The following is a 21661-nucleotide window of genomic DNA, read 5'->3' on the forward strand; positions in this document are numbered from 1 at the left end:
CTGTACGGCTCATTAAATTTGCCGCCTGCCATTGCGCGCGCGCCAGCCAGGAGCTCCGTGAGTCGTGGACTCGATCGCCGCGGGGATACCCACGATCGCCTCATGGAGAGGAAGAATGGGGAGATGCTAATGTAAAAAAGCATGTCCCCGTTCTGCCTAGTGACAGTATCACTTATCTCTGCTCCCTGTGATCGGGAGCAGAGATGAGTGACGTGTCACACGTAGCCACGCCCCCCCACACTTAGAAACACTCCCCAGGACATACTTAACCCCTACACTGCCCCCTAGTGGTTAACCCCTTCACTGTCATTTACACAGGAATCAGTGCATTTGTATAGCACTGATTGCTGTATAAATGACAATGGTGCTAAAAATGTGCAAAAAATGTCCGTTGTGTCCGCCATAATGTCGCAGTCACGATAAAAATCGCTGATCGCCGCCATTACTAGTAAAAAAAAAAATAATCAATAAAAATGCCATAAAACTATCCCCTATTTTAAAGACGCTATAACTGTTGCACAAACCAATAAATAAACGCTTATCGCGATTTTTTTTTTTTTTACCAAAAAATATGTAGAAGAATACGATTGGCCTAAACTGAGGAAAAAAAGTGTTTTTTTAAATATTTTTTGGGGATATTTATTATAGCAAAAAGTAAAAAATAATGCGTTTTTTTCAAAATTGTCGCTATTTTTTTGTTTATAGCGTAAAAAATAAAAACTGCAGAGGTGATCACCAAAAGAAAGCTCTATTTGTGGGAAAAAAAAGGACGTCAATTTTGTTTGGGAGCCACATCGCACGACCGCGCAATTGTCATTTGAAGCGACGCAGTGCCGAATCGCAAAAAATAGGATTTTTTAAAACAGCTTACCTGTAAAATCCTTTTCTTTCGAAGGACATCACGGGACACAGAGCCACAGTAATTACTGATGGGTTATATAGGTATCACTGGTGATTGGACACTGGCACACCCTATCAGGAAGTTCAACCCCCTATATAATCCCTCCCCCTTGCAGGGATACCTCAGTTTTGTAGCCAAGCAATATAGTGTATTAGAAGAGGGGTGGGACCTCTGTGTCCCGTGATGTCCTTCGAAAGAAAAGGATTTTACAGGTAAGCTGTTTTAAAAAATCCTATTTTCTTTCTCGAACATCACGGGACACAGAGCCACAGTAATTACTGATGGGATGTCCCAGAGCAATGCTACCTGAGGGGGGGGAACCACGACCAAGTAGGGTGCAATCAGACCTGAGGACCCTGTACCGCTGCCTGCAGCACACTACGCCCAAAGGCGATATCCTCATGCCTTCTCACATCCACCTGATAGAATCTGGTGAATGTATGAACTGAAGACCAGGTTGCGGCCTTGCAGATTTGAGCCATAGAGGCCCGGTGATGCACTGCCCAAGAAGCACCAATAGCCCTTGTGGAATGTGCCCTGATCTGAAACGGAGGAATCTTCTGTTTCAAACCGTAAGCTTGAATGATCAACTGTCGAATCCATTTAGAAATGGTAGCTTTTGACGCTGCCTGTCCTCTATTGGGACCCTCTGGCAGCACAAACAAAACATCCGTCTTGCGGATCTGAGTAGTTGCCCCTAGATAGGCCTTAACTGCTCTTACTACATCCAACGAATGTAGAGATCTCTCTTCCGGAGAACAGGGATCTGGAAAAAAGGAAGGTAGAACAATGTCTTGGTTTAAATGAAAATCAGAAACCACCTTCGGTAAAAAACTAGGATGAGGGCGTAGTACCACTCTATCCTTGTGTATAATCAAATAAGGCTCCTTACAGGAAAGAGCTGCTAATTCTGATACTCTTCTAGCAGAAGAGATGGCCACCAGAAAAATTAATTTCCTTGTCAACAAGACCAAAGGAATCTGACTTATTGGTTCAAAAGGCCGTTTCTGTAACACAGCCAGGACCAAATTCAAGTCCCAGGGGTTTAGGGGCGCTTTAACCGGAGGATTAAGACGCATCACCCCCTGCATAAAGTTTCGGACCAAAGAATGCGAAGCAAGTGGCCGCTGAAATAATACTGATAAAGCAGAGACCTGGCCCTTGATGGTACTCAAGGCCAGCTTCATCTCTAATCCCATCTGTAGAAAATCAAGGATTCTACCTATGACATATTTCCTGGGATGCCAACCTCTGGATTCACACCAGGTTATATAAGCTTTCCAGACTCTATGATAAATCATCCTGGAAGCTGGCTTCCTTGCATTAATCAAGGTAGATATGACAGGACCTGAGAGCCCACGACTCTTCAGAACGTGGGTCTCAATAGCCAAACCGTCAAATTTAGCGTTTGTAAGGCAGGATGGAACACTGGACCTTGAGATAACAGGTCTGGGCGTTCCGGTAGTGTCCACGGGGAACCTACCGTCATCCTTACTATTTCTGCATACCAAGTCCTTCTGGGCCAAGCGGGGGCCACCAGAAGTACCGACTTCCTTTCCTGCCTGATCCTGTGAAGGAGTCGTGGTAGTAGCAGAATAGGCGGGAATGCGTAAATCAGTGAGAACCGATGCCACGGAATCACCAACGCATCCGTCCCGCATGCAAGAGGATCTTTTGTCCTTGCCACAAATCTGTCTATCTTTTTGTTGAATCGGGATGCAAAGAGATCTACATCTGGAACCCCCCATCTTTGGCATATGGCCCAAAAGACGTCGGGATGCAGAGACCACTCCCCTGGAAGTAACTGCTGGCGACTTAGATAGTCCGCCTGCCAATTCTCTATTCCCGGGATGAAAACTGCCGATATGCATGGCACATGCATCTCTGCCCAGACTAAGATCTGGTTCACCTCTTTTTGAGCAGCTCGGCTCCGGGTGCCTCCCTGATGATTGACATAAGCCACTGCTGTGGCATTGTCGGACTGGATCCTGACCGGACAACCCTGTAGCCTGATAGTCCAGGCTTTTAGAGCTAGATGTATCGCCCGGATCTCCAGAATGTTGATAGGTAAGGTCCTCTCTGTCTTGGACCATACTCCTTGGACCGCAGCCTGTTCCAGAACTGCTCCCCAACCTGACAGACTGGTATCTGTTGTTACCACCGTCCAGGTAACCGGTAGAAAGGATTTCCCCTTCTGCAGGTTTTCGGGTATGAGCCACCAATTGAGGCTCTGACGCACCGCATGCGACAGGTGCATCGGAAAGTCTAATGCCTGAACCTTCTTGTTCCAGGTCGACAGAATACTGTGTTGCAGCATTCTTGAGTGAAACTGAGCATAGGGAACTGCTTCGAATGAAGACACCATCTTCCCTAGTAGCCTCATACAAAGGCGGACTGAGGGACCCTTCTTGGTCCTTACTGTCAGAATCAGCTCTCTCAAAGCAGTGATCTTTGCCTGGGGTAGAAATATTTTCTCCTGGCTTGTATGTATAATCAGACCTAAATATTCCAGTCTTCTTACTGGTTTTAGGAAAGACTTTTCTAAGTTGAGGATCCAACCCAGGTGTTCTAGATACCTGACCGTGGTCCTCAAGTTTCCATTCAAAGAGGCTACCGACCGGTCTATCAAGAGCAGGTCGTCTAGGTATGCTATGACAGCTATACCCTGAGCCCTTAATCTGGCCAGAGGAGGAGCCAAGATCTTTGTGAACACTCGAGGTGCAGTGGCTATCCCAAAGGGCAGAGCCATAAACTGGAAATGGCGCCCTCCTACCTCGAAGCGCAGAAACTTCTGATGAGCAGGAAAAATGGGCACATGCAGATATGCATCTCTGATGTCTATTGATGCCAGAAATTCTCCTCCCTGCAGGGTGGGAACTACTGTTCGAATTGATTCCATGCGGAAGGATTGAATCCTTAGGAATCGGTTCAGATCCCTTAAGTCCAAAATGGGCCTGACATCCCCATTTGGCTTTTGGACCGTAAAAAGGTTGGAATAGAAGCCCAATCCCTGGTCCTTTGCGGGAACTATCATAATGACCTCCTGCGACAAAAGTCGCTCTAACGCTAGAAGAAGCGACTGCTTCTTCTCTGGGTCTCTGGGAACATTTGATCTGAGGAACCGAGGAGAAGGGAATTCCTGAAACTCCAGCTTGTACCCTAAGGTTACCGTGGAGACTACCCATCTGTCCTGGAAGTCCTCCTGCCAGAGCTCTGAGAATTGTCGCAGTCTTCCCCCCACTCGAGTGAGCGGGGGCGCCCCCTCATGCAGAGGTCTTAGTGTTTTGCCTAGTAGGCTTCTTTCCCCAGGACTTCTTTTGTCCCTGGGGTTGACTCTTGTCTCTGGACCCCGATGGAGGCGGCCGTCGAGACTGCCTGGAGGCTGAAGCCCCCGGTGCTGGGGAAAGAGTCCGTTTGAAAGAGGGACGCTTACTCTTCTTCTTGACAGGTAAGAGAGTGCTTTTCCCACAAGAGATTCTCTTGATATAGTTATCCAAGTCCTCTCCAAACAACCTTGCACCACGAAATGGAAACCCAGCCAGTAGCTTCTTACATGGTGCTTCGGCTGACCAATTTTTCAACCATAGGATTCTACGTATATGCACCAACCCCAGTGAAAGACGGGAGGTTTGCACGATAGAATCTCTAATGGCGTCAACCACAAAGCATAAGGCCACTGGAAGGTTAGCAAACCCCTGGGCCTGCTGTTCAGGTAATACTTTGATGACCTGCTTAACATGGTCTCTTAAGTATTGACAGACTCCAATCGCTGCTATTGCAGGTTGGGCCACTGATCCTGCTAAGGAGAAAACATCCTTCAATAGGGATTCCATCCTTTTATCTACAGGATCCCTGAGCATCTGAGCATTGTCTACAGGACAAGTCAGGCTATTATTTATGGAGGAAATGGCGGCATCAATAGCTGGTATTCCCCACATTTTAATAAACTTTTCTTCCATCGGATAAAGTGTTGAAAACTTTCTCGGCGGAAAAAAACGTTTGTCTGGGTGATCCCACTCAGAATAAATAAGCTTTTCAAGTAAAGTATGAACAGGAAAAGCATGTGCTGCTTGGAAAGGTTTCAGTGACCCCAAAGCAGAAGAGGATTCTTTAGCAGTTTCAGGTATGGGCAACTTAAATGTGGAGCGGACCAATCCAGTGAGGATCTGCACTAAGACTTTCTCCTCTTGGGAAGTCGCAGAGGGTCCCTCTCCACCTGAATCCTCCGAAGAGGAATCATCCATCCCATCCTGATCCTCTGAAAGGGATTCATCTCCTTTATCCCAGAGCTCCTCTGTCTGAGGGTCTTGGGGAACAGAGGAAGGCCTAGTGCGTTTTCTTCCACTGAGTGAAGACGTAATCACGGCCATTAATCTTTCCTCTAGACCATTAATGGTTGAGGAAAAAACCTCTTGTGTAATATATACAGGGGCTGAAGTGCCAGAAGCAGGTGTAGCCCCTGACCCCGATGGCTCTCCCTGGCTAGCCGTCCCTGGCCCATCTTTAGGGGGGAAGGATGCTGCCGACAGGGGGCCCTCAGAACCTGAACGAGATCCCCTAGTGTCTCTGGTTCCTGGGGTGCTTGAACCTCTTCTACCCATAGTGCAAAGCAACAAGGTGTGAGGTATACAAATGAACACTGTCCGCTGAGCGATGTAGTCTGGCTAAAAGCCTTGCTACCCAATGCTCAGTCTGGTGTTACTTCAGTAAATGCTGCCTAGGAGAATGCCTGTGTCCCACCTTACATGCGACCGTCAGCTCTGTGTCTCTCAGAAGGCTGAGTGCACCTGTACAGAGTGCCTTTAATAGCCTGCAGCTGGCCTGAGTGGGAGTCTAAACACTCTGTGCTGACATCCCGCCCCCTCCTCTACCGCCCCCCCCCCTCGAGTTTTGAAAAAAAACAAGCGCTTCCCGCACTGCCGACTCTCCTGTCATGCTCTGGAGAAAAGGCTGGGGATGGGGGGGGGAAGGAGGGAGACTGGTAACAAGATTTGCCTGAACGGCTATCTTCAGAGATGGTGGCCATTAGGCCACAGAGCCCGGGTGGTATAACCACTTTCTAGACCCCTGTGGCCCCTCTCTAGCCTGGGGGGGAACATTCAAACATGAGAAATCCCCCCATCCACCTTACCTGCTTGCAGCCTGCTTGATACGCTGGGACATACACAGCGATTACAACACCTGAGACAGACATTCAGCATGTGTAGGTTTGTGCTCTTGGCAGCCCCCGGTGGTCACAATAGGCATAGCATGCATTTACCTTAAAGGAGAAAAGCCACTAGAACTCAAAAATTCTGTGGAATCTCCTCTTACCTTATCCAGCCGCAGGGTGCTGTTTACACAGACCCAATCTTCACCTCTCACGGTGGGCTCCGTTTGAAAAAACCGTCAGAGACTGGGGCCCCCATCAGTAGGGGGATCCAACAGTTCTGGGACCGTAAAGCACCTCGCCAGAAATTAGGAAGTTTAAAGCCATTTTCTGATCTGCGGGGTCCAGCTCTCTAAAAAGAGAAGCATTACGGGTAAAACCTCGTTTCTTCGGACACGAGGCCCGGGTACCATTCAATTCGGCCATGAAAAGACACTTTGAATGGATCCGGTTCGCCTGGCTTGCCCCAGTATAGGATCTTAGGATATTCCCTTTGGAGCTCAGCACAGGACATCTTTACACGTCCATCACCTAAGACACTGGCGTAAAAACTGAGGTATCCCTGCAAGGGGGAGGGATTATATAGGGGGTTGAACTTCCTGATAGGGTGTGCCAGTGTCCAATCACCAGTGATACCTATATAACCCATCAGTAATTACTGTGGCTCTGTGTCCCGTGATGTTCGAGAAAGAAAGTGCTCTGGTCAGGAAGGGGGTAAATTCTTCCAGGTCTGAAGTGGTTAAATAACAAAGATATCATACTTACCTCCACTTTGCAGCTCGTTTTGCACAGAGTGGCCCTGAACCTGCTCTTCTGGGGTCCCCCGACGGCTCTCGCAGCTCCTCCCCACATCAGATAACCTTGTGGGTGCGCTCCCAAGTCCAGCATTCAACATCCATAGCCACATAATGTATGACTCAGCTCTGCCCGCATAATTGGATTTGATTGACAGCAGCGGGAGCCAATGGCTGCGCTATCAATCTATCCACTCAAGAGCCGAGAACCCTGGGCAGAGAGACAGCACATACCCGGTGGGTGAAGTTCCAGGGCTCAGGTAAGTAAAACGGGTGGGCTGGGGGGGCGGTCACTGCCAGGTGTTTTTTCATCATAGTGCATAGGATACATTAAGGTGAAAAAACACAAAGGTTTACAACCCCTTTAAGGGCCCCGTGACAAGGTATCAAAATAATATGCATTTGATCTTGAAAGAAAATTACAATTAAGCTTTCTTAAATTGCTTACAAAAAGATAGAAAAAAAAGAAAACTTTACATTAGAGACTCTATAGAGAAAATACTGTATTAATGTAATGTATCCAATAACAACTCGAAGTATATAAACTATAGACATCAGGTTCACATTACAGTTTGTCTCTTAAAAGCTCATCTTCTTTCAGCTGTCAGTGTGTACTAAATATTGGTGCAACTTACATATGTGTAATTTACAGTAGTAATGATCATCTCCATCTATTGGCCAATGTGCACACTGCTTAGTTCAATGTTATCCCACAAGGGGGCGCACTAGAAACCTCCAGAAATTTGCGACCTCTGCTTTCAGACTGTTAGAATACATTATTCATGTATTTTGTGCAACTACACTGTCAAGTCACCTGTATCCAGGTAACAGATGCACCCCGTTGGGGTCAGGAGTGCACCACTATGATAGTGGACCCTAAGGCTGACTGCTGCAGATGGAACTCGGGGTGGTTCAGGAAGGCAGGTCCCCTGGAGCACCAACACGGATCCCACAGTGAGTTAGAGCATAGATTCCCCAGGGCGCGGAGTCTAAGAGCCAGTTGGTGTTCACCAGAGCCTCTAGTGGTGAGGATGGACTGGGCTGCAACTGGCTCCAGGTCGCGGCCCCCAGGGTCTCCCAGCTCACAGTAGGCTACAGGAGGATGGAGAGGAAACAGCAGCCCAGGACAGCAAGGAATAGTAAGGAGATAGCCAAATGCCGGGGTGACTAGCAGACAAGGATAACAGAGAACACGCCAAAAGTCAGGGTCACAGGCAAACAGGGATAGTCAAGAACGCGCCAAAGGTCAGGGTCACAAGCAGACAGGAATAGTCAGGAACACGCCAAGATCGGTAACAGAGACAAACTTAGAGCAAACAGGAAGCCAAACACACAATATTGCACGGCAAGGCAGGCTTGGAGAATACGGTGTTAAATAATGGTTCCTGTTGAGGCTAGGGTGGAGCCACACAGAGAGAAGATTACTTAAGCATGCAGGTGTGAGAGCACAAGCCTCAAGGCTGATACACAAACCAGGTAAGAGACAGACAGGTCATGAATGTATTACTGCAAGGTCATGACATACACCAGCCAGTAGATAGCAGTGTTTTTGTAGCTGCTCTATGGTAAACTCTAAGGGGGTTATTTACGAAAGGCAAATCCACTTTGCACTGAAAGTGCACTTGGAAGTGCAGTCGCTCTAAATCTAAGGGGTAGATCTGAAATGAGTGGAAGCTCTGCTGATTTTATCATCCAATCATGTGCAAGCTAAAATGCTGTTTTTTTATTTTCCTTGCATGTCCCCCTCTGATCTACAGTGACTATACTTCCAAGTGCACTTTCAGTGCAAAGTGGATTTTCCTTTAGTAAATAACCCCCTATGTCTTTTCTCTGTATAATAAAGTTCCTGTTTCCTATCTGCAGTTAAGCAGTAAAGCCCATGTGGACTGTGCACTGTCTGTTCTGTAGGGCTATATATAGAAATTCTAACAAAGACTTACAGGAAGACACTGCAATCACAGAGCAGGCCGCTGTTTGTGCGCGGCGGGCGCAATCACAGGAGGACGCAATATGACACTCTCCCAGAACTGGCTGGCCGTGCTGTAGCCGTCATTTGGCTATAGCGTGGTCGGCAAGTGGTTAAGGACCCAGACTTTTTCTGACATTTGTTGTTTACAAGTATAAATCAGTATTTTTTGCTAGAAAACGACTTAGAACCCCCAAACATTATATATTTTTTTAGCAGAGACCCTGATTTTTTATATCACGCGTTTTTTTAGCAGCGTTTTTTCAAATGCAATTTTTTGGGGTCAAATACACTTTAATGAATAAAAAAAAATAAAAACAATATGCACCCCAATTTTTGTATAATATGAAAGATGATGTTATGCCGAGTAAATAGATATCCAACACTATATAAGTAACTGAAATAAATAAACACGTCCTGTGGTGTGTTTTGGTTTTGTGCTGCGCTAGGCAAGAATAAAATCAGGTGCCCCCCCCCCATCTAAATTTATCCCATCCCAGCCGCTTTAAAAATGTGCATGCCCGTGCAACGTCTTCAATCAGCGTAAATGCTACTATCCAAAGGAAACGCTTTAAAAGCCTTTACAGGTTACTACTTTAGATTCACAGAGGAGGCCTGCTAGAGTGCTAGAATTATTGTCCATAATCTGATGTTTGCGATGATACCTCACTTGTGTGGAATGATTGCTGTTTGCGTGCATGCGGGACTGAAACACAGATTCGACTTTGCGTACAAGCATGAGAGGACAGAGGGACTTTGAATTTTTTTTTTAATAATTACTTTTTTTTATTTAATTTTAGAAAAAAAAATTTACACTGTTGCTTTCATTTTTTTTTTCTATCACTTTTCTTGCTGTCACAAGGAATGTAAACATCCTTGTGACAGCAATAGGCAGTGACAGGTACTCCTTATAGAGAGATCTGAGGTCTATAAGACCCCAAATTTCTCCTCTGCCCTTAAAAGCATTAAGAACATCAAGATCTGTGTTTTTGAATGCCTTAGAATATTCAAAACTGGTTCCGATGGTTCCAGCGTAAACCAGAAGTGATTTCATGTCATCGCTTCCGGTTTACTGTTACGAACAGCCAAACAAAGCCGATCACGGCTTTGCTTGGCTGTCCGGCCAGTCGGCGGACGTGCCATCTGGTTGCTGGGGTCTCCCGATGGGACGGGAGAGCGGCGGAAGGCAGCGGGAGGGGGGGACGTCCCCTCATGCTACTTGTAATCACAATCAAACTGATCGTAAGCCGCTCAAATTGCTATTACATGAGAGCCTCCCACCGCTCTAAAAAAGGATACTGGGGTGATGCCTGCAGCTGCAAGCATCATCCTGGCACAGAGGCCGCCTCCCTTTAAAATGCTGCCCCAGGCAAACGCCTTGTTCACCTCATGGTTAATACGCCCCTGAACACGCCATGCTTTAAAATTACACGTGCTCGTGGAATGGCACCAAACTATGGTGCTTAAAATTTTTAATAGGTGAATCTTTAAACATTTCTACAGGTTACCAGTTTAGAGTTACAGAGGAGGCTTGTGTGGTCACATGTGTGGTGCAAACATCTTTTACATATGTGGGTGTGACTTCCGTATGCGTCCACTACTGCGCACAAGCATGCCGGAACCAGGGCGCTTTAAAGCATTATTTTTTTATTTATTTTATTACTTTTTTAAAATTTTTATACTGGCCCTTTAAAAAGTTTGCTATCACAAGGAATGTGAACATCCTTTGCGATAACAATACATAAAAGATCCCAAATCTCCCCTTTAACCATAAAAGCAAAAGATATAAAAAAGATTTTAAAAAAAAAATTATCGTTTGCTTTAAGAAAAAAAAAACATGTTTACATCCCGAGAACCTGAGGTGACGTCATGACGTTGCTCCGGTCCTCCAAGGGCATAAAGGTGATCAGTGGCCATCTTATTGTCACTTATCTCTATGGGAAAACATAATAACGATCAGCAAACAGGCAGATTGGCAGACTTCTTAGACAAAAATAGGTGAGATAAGGTAGACAGCAGTACAGGAAAAGAGCCTTTAAGCTGAACCAGCACATCTGTACTTTGTAGGATAGGCTGTCTCCTATAGTAACTGAGCTTTACTCACTGCATCATACTGAATTCTCTCTGATGAGTCCTCTCTTAAAGCACTTCCAGCCACCTTATGCATCTCCGGTCCATGAAGAGTCACCTCTGGTGCTTCTCTAGAACTCCATTCCTCTTAGAATTGTTTCCGGATTTTTGGCAGGCTTCTCCTTGCAGAAAATTGAGCACATGGCTAGGCGTCAGCCTTCAGGCCTAGCAACCAGCAGCTGTTCCACACGCAGCCACCCGGGAAGACTAACATCATCTGACTTCTCCCAAATAAATACTTTTTCCCAGCATGCAAAGCTGTCAGTCTGATTGGCTGAGAAAGGTATGTTTATTCAGAATCTGAACTCACTCTAGCTCATCACACTAATGTCAAATGCAACAGCACCATCTTCTGACAAAAGGGAGAAACCCTAAGCAGGATTAGGAAGGAAGTCATTAGACCACTAAACACTACAAATTAGCCAGGCTGGATACCACCCAGCACAACTAAATTTACCTGTAGCTCTATTCTAGGACAAGGGCACTACAGAAGAATGAAACAAAACAGGAAAAAGGGAAAATGGAGAAGGAAACAGGGAGAGAAGGAGATGGTGAAATAAGGAGAGAGCATAGTTGCCAACACTGTAAAAAAAATATATAGGGACACTTTTTTCCTGTAGGCGGGGTCTTATTATAATTAGGGGGTGGGACATTAATTTGTAGGTGTGGCATAGCGGAGAAAGAAAAATGTGAAGCGTGGTGAAAATGGGTGTGGTTTATACTAAATATCGGGTGTGGCTTAAAGGGGCATGGCTCAAAGGAGGTGTGGTAAGAGTCTGAGATGAACAAAGGATGGAGGGAGAAAGAGAGAGGGAGCGTGGGAAGGAAGGAGAGAGAAGGAAGGAAAGAAGGAGGGATGGAGGGACAGCAGGCCCAGATTCTACACCACAATAGAAATATGTGTATTCCAGAAAGTTTAACAACCAGCAGATAAAGATACTCCAAACACCTGGTGTTAGCACTTCAATCATCACAACACCATGGTTGTTATGGTGTCAGGATGATTGAAGCGCATTATTTCTATTATTACATTGTAATATAAAATTAAATAGTTCAACTCACTATAATGCAGAATCAGTGGGAGCCCTGAGTGTGTCACTTGCTACCATCACCTGCCACCAGATGCCACCAGGTGTCCCCAGCAGAGTCCCTTCTTACATCAGGCATTCCCAGCAGAGTCCCTCCTTACTTCCGGTGCCCCCAACAGAGTCCCTCCTTACTTCAGGTGCCCCCAGCAGAGTCCCTCCTTACTTCAGGTGCCCCCAGCAGTGTCCCTCCTTACATCAGGTGCCCCCAGCAGAGTCCCTCCTTACATCAGGTGCCCCCAGCAGAGTCCGTCCTTACATCAGATGCCCCCAGCAGAGTCCGTCCTTACATCAGGTGCCCCCAGCAGAGTCCGTCCATACATCAGGTGTTCCCAGCAGCGTTCCGACTTACATCAGGTGCCCCCAGCAGAGTCCCTCCTTACATCGGGCATTCCCAGCAGAGTCCCTCCTTACATCAGGTGCCCCCAGCAGAGTCCCTCCTTACATCAGGTGCCCCCAGCAGAGTCCCTCCTTACATCAGGTGCCCCCAGCAGAGTCCCTCCTTACATCAGGTGCCACCAGCAGAGTCCGCCCTTACATCAGGTGCCCACAGTAGAGTCCCTTCTTACATCAGGTGCCCCCAGCAAAGTCCCTTCTTACATCAGGTGCCCCCAGCAAAGTCCCTTCTTACATCAGGTTCCCCCAGTAGTTTAGCAATCGCTAAACATATTACCCTAAATGGGAGAGGGCACTTTAAATTTTCCAAAACTTCAAGATTATTTGTCAGTCTATTGCATGACAATGTGATCACCCTTATGAAGGTATCTCCTCAACATTCATATGGAGCAGGACCATAGGGAGGGGAGGGGTAAAACAGATACCAAGACAGTGACGACCCGTCCATTAAGGGCGCACGGGTGCCGCCCCCCCCCATCCATGCGTCCGGCCCCCTAATCTACATGCAGGGTGCCGAATGCATGGATTCCATTTGGGGGGAGTTTTTTTTTTAAGCACATGATTAAAGCCCACCCAGTTGTGTGACTATTGTCACACTGATCCTCCTCCCAGCTAATCAGGAAGCAGGTAACCAGATTGGCTGAAAGGACAGGCAATCCTATTGGATGCCTAGGAGGAGGAGGGAGGAGACACACGGCGGAAGCTACTGTGATGCATAGGAGGAGGAGATACGATAGAAGCCGCCACCCATCACCCATAGGAGCGCTGCCCGCCCGCAACCTAGAGATGGGGTATTTACGGAGCTGGATAATCGACTGACCGCGAGACCACCCGGGGGGATGTGCGGGTGACCGGACCGACAGCGAGGGGGAAGGGTTGGGGGTTGGCGCCGGCTGACCACCAGCTACCACTGCCCAAGGAGCTAAATCCCCACTCAGTTGTAACACTGCACTACATAATCGCACTCTAAATCACATGAAAATCGCATCACAGTAGTATGAACCAAGCCTATAGAGGGACAGTTGTTTCGAAACAAATCTCTCCAGCTTGCACATGCCATTGCAGCCACAAGATAGCAGAAGGCATCTGCTTAAAGTGGTTGCAAAGGCAGAAGGTTTTTTTTATCTTAATGGAGAAGTACAGTCAAGGCTCGTTTGGCTTGGAGTGCAGTTCATTCTGTGGCAGAAAGCAGTGCGCTGAAGTCCCCTCTCTGCTGACGTCACAGAGTCAGTCCAGGCTTGGGCGTCATCACGACCATAGAGATCCGCCCAGATCCATGGCCCGACACCTGGCTCTGCCTCTCAGCAAGCCACTGAAAGCCTGAGCTGGCCACTCCTGCCCCCTCCACAGCCCTGTGATCCAATGAGCATGGAGGGGCAGAGCAGAGAGCCGCTATCTGACAGTCAGCAGCTCTCTACTCACGGAGCTGTGAGAGCCGACCGATTGGCGGTGATCGATTGCTCGGTTCTCAGTGTAGAGGCGCTGGGGGACAGATGCAGCATAGGATCGATGCTGCATCCACCTAGGTAAGTATGATACAAAAAAGAAAAACCCTATACATCTCTTTTAATGCATTCTGTGCGTTAAGCTAAAAAACCTCCAGTGTGCAGCATCCCCACTCAGCCCCCCTAATACTTACCTGAGCCCCATCTAGATCCAACAATGTTGCAGGAGTGTCTCGGCTGCCCGGGACTCCCCTCCTCCTTGGCTAAGACAGCAGCACGGCGCCATTGGCTCCCACTGCTGTCAATCAAAGTCATTTAGCCAATGAGGAGAGAGAGGGGCAGGGCCGGGCCGGGGGAACTGTGTCTGAATGGACACAGGGAGCTGTGACTTGGCTGGGGTGCCCCCATTGCAAGCTGCTTGCCGTGGGGGCACTCAACCGTAGGGAGGGGCCAGAAGAGACGAAGAGGGACCCAAGAAGAGGAGTTTTTGGGCTGCCCTGTGCAAAACCACTGCACAAGACAGGTAACTATAACATGTTTGTTATTTTAACTAAAAAAAAAAAAACGAGACTTTAGTATCACTTTAATATTTTAATTGTCAGTTACAATTACAGTATTAAAACAATAGTTAAAAAAGTGTTAAAAAAATAACATTTTTCTTTTACAAATTCACCTTTTTGTGCATTTATCTGTCTATAATAAAACACCTAAGCAGAATATTTATTAATACAGTTCACCAAAAGTGAGTACACCCCTCAAATTTTTGTAAATATGTTATTATAACTTTTCATTTGACAACACTGAAGAAATGACACTTTGCTACAATGTAAAGTAGCGAGTGTACAGCTTGTATAACAGTGTCAATTTTCTGTCCCCTTAAAATAACTCAACACACAGCCATTAATGTCTAAACCGCTGGCAACAAAAGTGAGTACACCCCTAAGTGAAAATGTCCAAATTGGGCTCAAAGTGTCAATATTTTGTGTGGCCACCATTATTTTCCAGCACTGCCACTGCAATGCCTCTTGGGCATGGAGTTCACCAGAGCTTCACAGGTTGCCGCTGGAATCCTCTTCCACTCCTCCAAGATAACATCGCGGAGCTGGTGGAAGTTAAAGACCTTGCGCTCCTCCACCTTCCGTTTGAGGATGCCCATCAGATGCTCAATAGTGTTTAGGTCTGGAGACATGCTCGGCCAGTCCATCACCTTTACCCTTAGCTTCTTTAGCAAGGCAGTGGTCATCTTGGAGGTGTGTTTGGGGTCATTATCTGTTTGGAATCCTGACCTGCGGCCCAGTCTCCGAAGGGGGGAGATCATGCTCTGCTTCAGTATGTCACAGTAAATGTTGGCATTCATGGTTCCCTCAATGAACTGTAGCTCCCCAGTGCTGGCAGCACGCGTTCAGCCCCAAACCATGACAGTCCCACCACCATGCTTGACTGTAGGCAAGACACACTTGTCTTTGTACTCCTTACCTGGTTGCCGCCACAAACGCTTGACACCATCTGAACCAAATAAGTTTGTCTTGGTCTCATCAGACCACAGGACATGGTTCCAGTAATCCATGTCCTTAGTCTGGTTGTCTCCAGTGTACTGTTTGCGGGCTTTTTTGTGCATCATCTTTAGAAGAGGCTTCATTCTGGAAAGACAGCCATGCAGATCAAATTGATAGCTGCGTGTGGCGTATGGTCTGAGCACTGACAAGCTGACCCCCCCACCCCTTCAACCTCTGCAGCAATGCTGGCAGCACTCATTCAAATATTTCCCAAAGACAACCTCTGGATATGATGCTGAGCACGTGCACTCAATTTAGTTGGTTGACCATGGCGAGGCCTGTTCTGAGTGGAACCTGTCCTGTTAAACTGCTGTATGATCTTGGCCACCGTGCTGCAGCTCAGTTTCAGGGTCTTGGCAATCTTTTTCTATCCTAGGCCATCTTTATGTAGAGTAACAATTCTTTTCTCAGACCCTCAGAGAGTTTTTTTGCCATGAGGTGCCATGTTGAACTCTCAGAGAGTGAGAGCGATAACACCACATTTAACACACCTGCTCCCCATTCACACCTGAGACCTTGTAACACTAATGAGTCACATGACACCGGTGGGAGTAAAAATGGCTAATTGGGCGCAATTTGGATATTTTAACTTAGGGGTGTACTCACTTTTGTTGCCAGCGGTTTAGACATTAATGGCTGTGTGTTGAGTTATTTTAAGGTGACAGCAAATTTACACTGTTATACAAGATGTACACTCACTACTTTACATTGTAGCAAAGTGTCATTTCTTCAGTGCTGTCACATGAAAAGATATAATAAAATATTTACAAAAATGTGATGGGTGTACTCACTTTTGTGAGATACTGTATTAATAAAATTGTAACATTGTAAACATTGATTTGGTAGGCAAATATAGTCATAGATTTATTGTCAAGTTAACAAATGCATACGAATGATGACAATTTGGTCTGTGCATCCATGGCCTCTAATCACAAAGGGGTTAATAACTGAAAGTCAGCTTGGTTGAGAAGGTATGTACAGCTAAAAGGAAGAGTGATGTAGCCAGATGTAATCGCTTTTCAAGCAGTCCGTCTGGCAGAGTTCTCATTCTCTCCGTGTGTGAGTGATACAAATCTCTCTGTGGACATCCTACACTCACACCATTCACACTATAATCAGCAGCTTCTCTGATCGCTTACAAAACACATAGATGAGTAAGTGGCCTGTCAGTGTGGACACCTAACGCAATGCGTCAGTCATTGTGCACTGTTCAGTGATCATTGTGGCTGATGGAGATTTTCTGTATGTCTGAGTTTTGATGGTGACCAGTCATAGGAAAGAAAATGACAAGTTATTCCCAGACAGACTATTCTTACTTGCTTTTTGGTTTTTAATCCTTACCTGTTTTTGTGTGGTTGCTAACACGGCAAATCGAAAACTATTTTTTATATTACTTGGGCACTTTAGATATGCGCTCTCAAGAAGCCAACTAGAGCTCACTGTGGAATTCAAAGCAGGATCTGAGTTTGGAGGAGACAGGCAGGGTGCCAGCCTTTTCCAGGACCTCTCCTGATGTCAGTAATAAGTCATTATATTTAGAAAGTAATGAAGTGGGCCAGATTAAGAAGGGTGCACCTAACCCTTCACTAGTTCATTGCAAAGTATTGTATATTTTTGATGCATATGTTTTCTTTATTAACCACTTCAGCTCCGGAAGGTTTTACCCCCTTCATGACCAGGCCATTTTTTACGATACGGCATTTAGTTAATTTAACTGACAATTACACGGTCGTACGACGCTGTAACCAAATAAAATCATTGTTCTTTTTTTTCCCACAAATAGAGCTTTCTTTTGGTAGTATTTGATCACCTCTGCAGTTTTTATTTTTTGTGCTATAAACAAAAAAGACCGCTTGTGCTTGTACTGTGTCCCTGCTTGTCCGTGTTCCTGCTTGTCACAGAACGGTGGTCTGCCTTGTTTACATAGGCAGACCACCATTCTGCCTCTGTAGGGAATGATTGGCGGGTCTGGCGGACCCGCTGATGGGCTGCTGCTGTGTCTAATCACAGCGGGAGCTGGTCGCTGGCGGCGTGCATGCACACCACAAACCTATAAGAGGCGATCGCGTACAGGTACATGATTTCGCCTGTAGGAGCTTCCGCCCCACAGTATATATATGTGGGGTGGTCAGCAAGCGCTTAAAGATTACTTTTTTTTTTTGGAGGCCTGAACCTGGTGTCAGAGGAATGAGGGAGAGGTATGCCTGTAGTGGGACTGAGTACTTTTTTGTGCACCAAATACATTATAAGTGTAGTGCACCTCCTAAGAAACCGCAAGTGTAAAGAGATCACCATCCTGCACAGCCAGGCACACCGTATCTTCACAGCACACTTGAGTCAGGAGGACAGTCCAGTGCTTTGTTTTTATGTTTTATTGAGGGGAATAAACTTGGATAGGAATTTGGATATTATGGGACGCCCATCAAAGCAGTAGAACTCTTCAGGGACACAACTATATACAGTCCGTATATACACTTCTCCGTCTACCTCCAGCACAAATCTTGCTTGTAGAACTACAACTCCCAGGACCAGCTGGCACTCTTTGGATGGTCTAACAAAGGCTCAGTTAGACTGGTAGCAAGTTCCCTTTACAGGCAGGGACCGTGGGCCCTTACTGATCCCAGCCCCACCTCTTCAGGCACTGCCAGCCCACCTGGCTGCAGCTGCCCCTTTCACTAGCTAAGACTCCACAGTCCTCCCAGACTGACTCTGCATCCATCGCAGACTACTCTCTCCTGCTTCTCAGTCCTCTCCGACTGTAACACTCACCAGCCCACCTGGCTGTCTCCCTCCCTGGAGATTTGCCCAGCAGTGTTCTGCTGTCCTCCACTTGCTTTTGTGCCTCCTGTTCAGGACACACCTGTGTGTCATGAAGAGGGGTTCCTTCTGCGCCCAGGCCCGAGGTCACACCCCCCCCCCCAGACTAGGGGGACTACCCTCAAGGCCCACAGACAGCCTAACACTCCATCTCCAGCTTCCACCCAAACTCCACTGCCTCAGCTGGGCTGACGCAGAATATTTGAGGGGGGTCTGCCCCCTGCCAACCCATCTGTTGGGGATTGGTCAGGGTCCTAAGAATACTCCAGCAGCTCCTTCTCACCTCCACTCCCATTCTTCCAGAATCTTCTACCAGTTTTTAGAAGTAGAAGGAAGTCTCAGAAATGCTGCCTGTGAGTCATCCAGCTTTCCCTCAGTCAGTCACCCGACCCAGATTAACAAACACAAAAATCACTGCCAGACAAGCCTGAATTTACCTACACTAACAAAACAAAAATTCTAGCAAGCACTCTAGTAACACTGCTAGGGGGTGCTACATAGGTGTGTAATGCCGTGTATCCTATTACCTGCAGGTTACTGCTTCTGATAAAAATCTTCCTGTAGTCGCTCCTTCACAGCCACCAGATATTGCCCTGAGTGACTGAAGATTAACAGAAGCTGCTGCTATTCACAAAAGTTGGGCTGCCCATCAATCCCCTCCTGCCCACTCCTCAATTCAGAAAACTCATCTTATTACTCGCACACAATGCACTGAGTTCTGTGAGTGGAGGAGTTGAATGACAGGATCTCCTCTGTCTAATTACAGAACTAGGTACATTGTGTGACAGTAGTAAGACAAGTCCCGTGAATGGAGGAGAGCCTGGGCGAGGGGGCTGGGGTGATGCAACTTTTATGTGTAGCCACAGCTTCTGTTACCCTTTTAACACCAGAGGACAGCCAATCAGGACAATATCTGACAACTGTGAAGGAGCAATTGCAAGAAGATTTATTTTATCAGAAGTAGTCACCTGCAGGCAAAGGGATAAACACCATTACATACTACTAATGTGTTTGGGGAACGAAAAAGTATTCAGTCCCGCTGTAGGCATACCTCCCTCTCACTCCTCCAACACCAAGCGCAGGCATCCAGCGGTCACTGCCCACTCCACAAAGTCCACTCTCAAGCAGCAAGAAAAAGAAAGCCTCCCTTTATTAAAGTATTTCATGCACAAGCTGATCCACCTGCACCTCAAGCCCTAACACGTTTCTATGCATACCCACAGATTACTCATTACTCTACAAACAAGCTTCGGATGGAGTGAAATGTGTTAGAGTTTGTGGGACAGGTGGGTTAGCTTGTACAGTGGAACCTTGGTTTACGAGTAACGCAGTTAACAAGCTTTTTGAAAGACGAGCAAATTTCTATTTTTTTAATTCTGACTCGGTTTGCAAGTGTTGTCTCGCAAAACGAGCAGAATTCAAGCTAATGGGCAGTACAGTACCGCATTTGGCCAGAGGTGCAGAGGCACAGAGGACACTTGGAACGGTTTGGAGCCGTTCGGAAATACTCGTACATGGAATATTTCAGTAAACATACACAAGGCCTTTAATGTAGAGCAGGTTCCATTTTCTTGTGCAATGTATTTGGTGCTATATTAAAAAAAAAAATGTAAGCATTAAATATGTGCAAAACAAAAAATACAAATTCAAAGCATATTCTTATTTACATTTTTTATTAGCCAGTAGGTGGAGCTTTAGGGTCTTTATGACATGTCAGTCACTGGCTCTCTACTCTGTCCCTCCAGCACTCACTGGCTTCCGGACTGTGGATGAGATGGAAGCACAAGCAGATCCACCTGTGCCACTAGGCCCTAATGTGTTTCCCTTCATCTGCAGTTTACTCTACAAATAAGCCCTGGATGGAGAGAAATGTGTTAGAACTTGTGGAACAGGTAGATCAGCTTGTGCATGGAATATTTCAATATACATACACAAGGCTTGCTAATGGAGAGTAGGTTCCATTTTCTTGTTTAATGTGTTTAAAGCTATATCTATTTAAAAAACAAAAAAACTTAAGCATTAGGTATGTGCAAGACCAAAAAAATACAAATTTAAAGCATATTCATATATACAGTTTATTGAGCCAGTAGGTGGAGCTTTAGGGTCTTTTTGACCTGTTTCCCAGGCTAATCCGAACTCTTTGGTTGAAAAAAAGGTCCTCATATTTTTTATAAGGCTCAATAGCCAAAGCTCAGATTACATACACAGCTGAATCAAAGTCAGAAAAGTAGCTCATCACCCTCTCTTACCTTGGGAGAGCGCATAAACAGCTTTTGAAACCCCATGGCACTATGGGAATAGTGTGTCATAGCTACATCTGGTATTGAATATTTATTGGTAAACTAGAAATGTTATACATTATTAAAAATGTATAAACCTACATGGCCAGAGGAAACCTAGGTTGTAGTATTCTTTATTACAACACTGAAAGGGTAACGCCACTTTCATGAAGAAACAAAGTAGCAAATAAAGGAAACATAATATAGCGTATACAATTGCGAAACATGTCAAATAGTAAGTATATGTTATTGAAAATTACCTTTCCTTTTCAATCTGCAGCCGCTGTATTTTTCTGTAAATGCAGTGCAATATGGCTACCTGGAGCTGTTCTGTACACAGAATGTGTACTGACCACCCCCCAGAAACATCATTTCCTGCTTGTGTGATTGGCTCACCAATATTCCCAGAAGTCTGTCTAAGATACAAGTCAGATTTCAGGCAACAAAAATGTAATTTTTGGTGAGATACTCCCTGTACATGGACGTAGATAAGGGGGGGGGGGGGTGTCTGAACACCCCCAGAGCAGAGTTATGTTTGTCAAAAAAGGGAGCTTTACACTTGTCCCCATCTGGTCTGTAATGGACGGGAACAAGGCAAGCTCCTGTATTGATCCAGCTGCTGTCATCCTCCCCCCTCCTCTCTCCTCTCTCCTCTCTCCAGGCCAGGCCACTTTAGATCTCAGCTCATCTTGGCTCAGGGGGATGGGGCGCTCCGCTGACACCCCCCGCTCGACCCGGACAGGGGGCGGGGGCGCTGACAGCTCGGCTCAGCTCGGTTTAGGCAGGGAGTGGGGCGCTCCGCTGACATTTATGGTCGGCTCGGGCAGGAGGCGGGGCAGTACGCTGACACTCCAGCTCAGCTTGGACAGGGGGCGGGGCCGCTGACAGCTCGGCTCAGGCGGGGTTCTCCGCTGACATTTATGGTCGGCTGGGGCAGGGGGCGGGGCGGTCCGCTGACACCCCCGCTTGGCTCGGGCGGGGCCGCTGATGGCTTGGCTTGGGCAGGGGGCGGGGCGCTCCACTGACCCAGTGCACACTGCGCGCAGTGCACAAATTTCAAATGTACCGCAAGGAGGGGGAGCAGGAGGAGAAGACCAATTCCTGCTCTCAGTGCCTGGCCTGCACCAAATTAAGGTCAGTGCA

General features: G+C 46.7%; 1 protein-coding gene across 1 annotated transcript in view; it reads right to left on the reverse strand.

The window, feature by feature from the left end:
- Positions 1-21661, reverse strand: part of LOC141108440 (discoidin domain-containing receptor 2-like) — a 311526-nt gene that overhangs the window by 268408 nt on the left and 21457 nt on the right. The gene's annotated exons all lie outside the window — the stretch shown is intronic.

This window comes from Aquarana catesbeiana, linkage group LG09 (genome assembly GCF_042186555.1).
Source record: "Aquarana catesbeiana isolate 2022-GZ linkage group LG09, ASM4218655v1, whole genome shotgun sequence".
Lineage (NCBI taxonomy): Eukaryota > Metazoa > Chordata > Amphibia > Anura > Ranidae > Aquarana > Aquarana catesbeiana.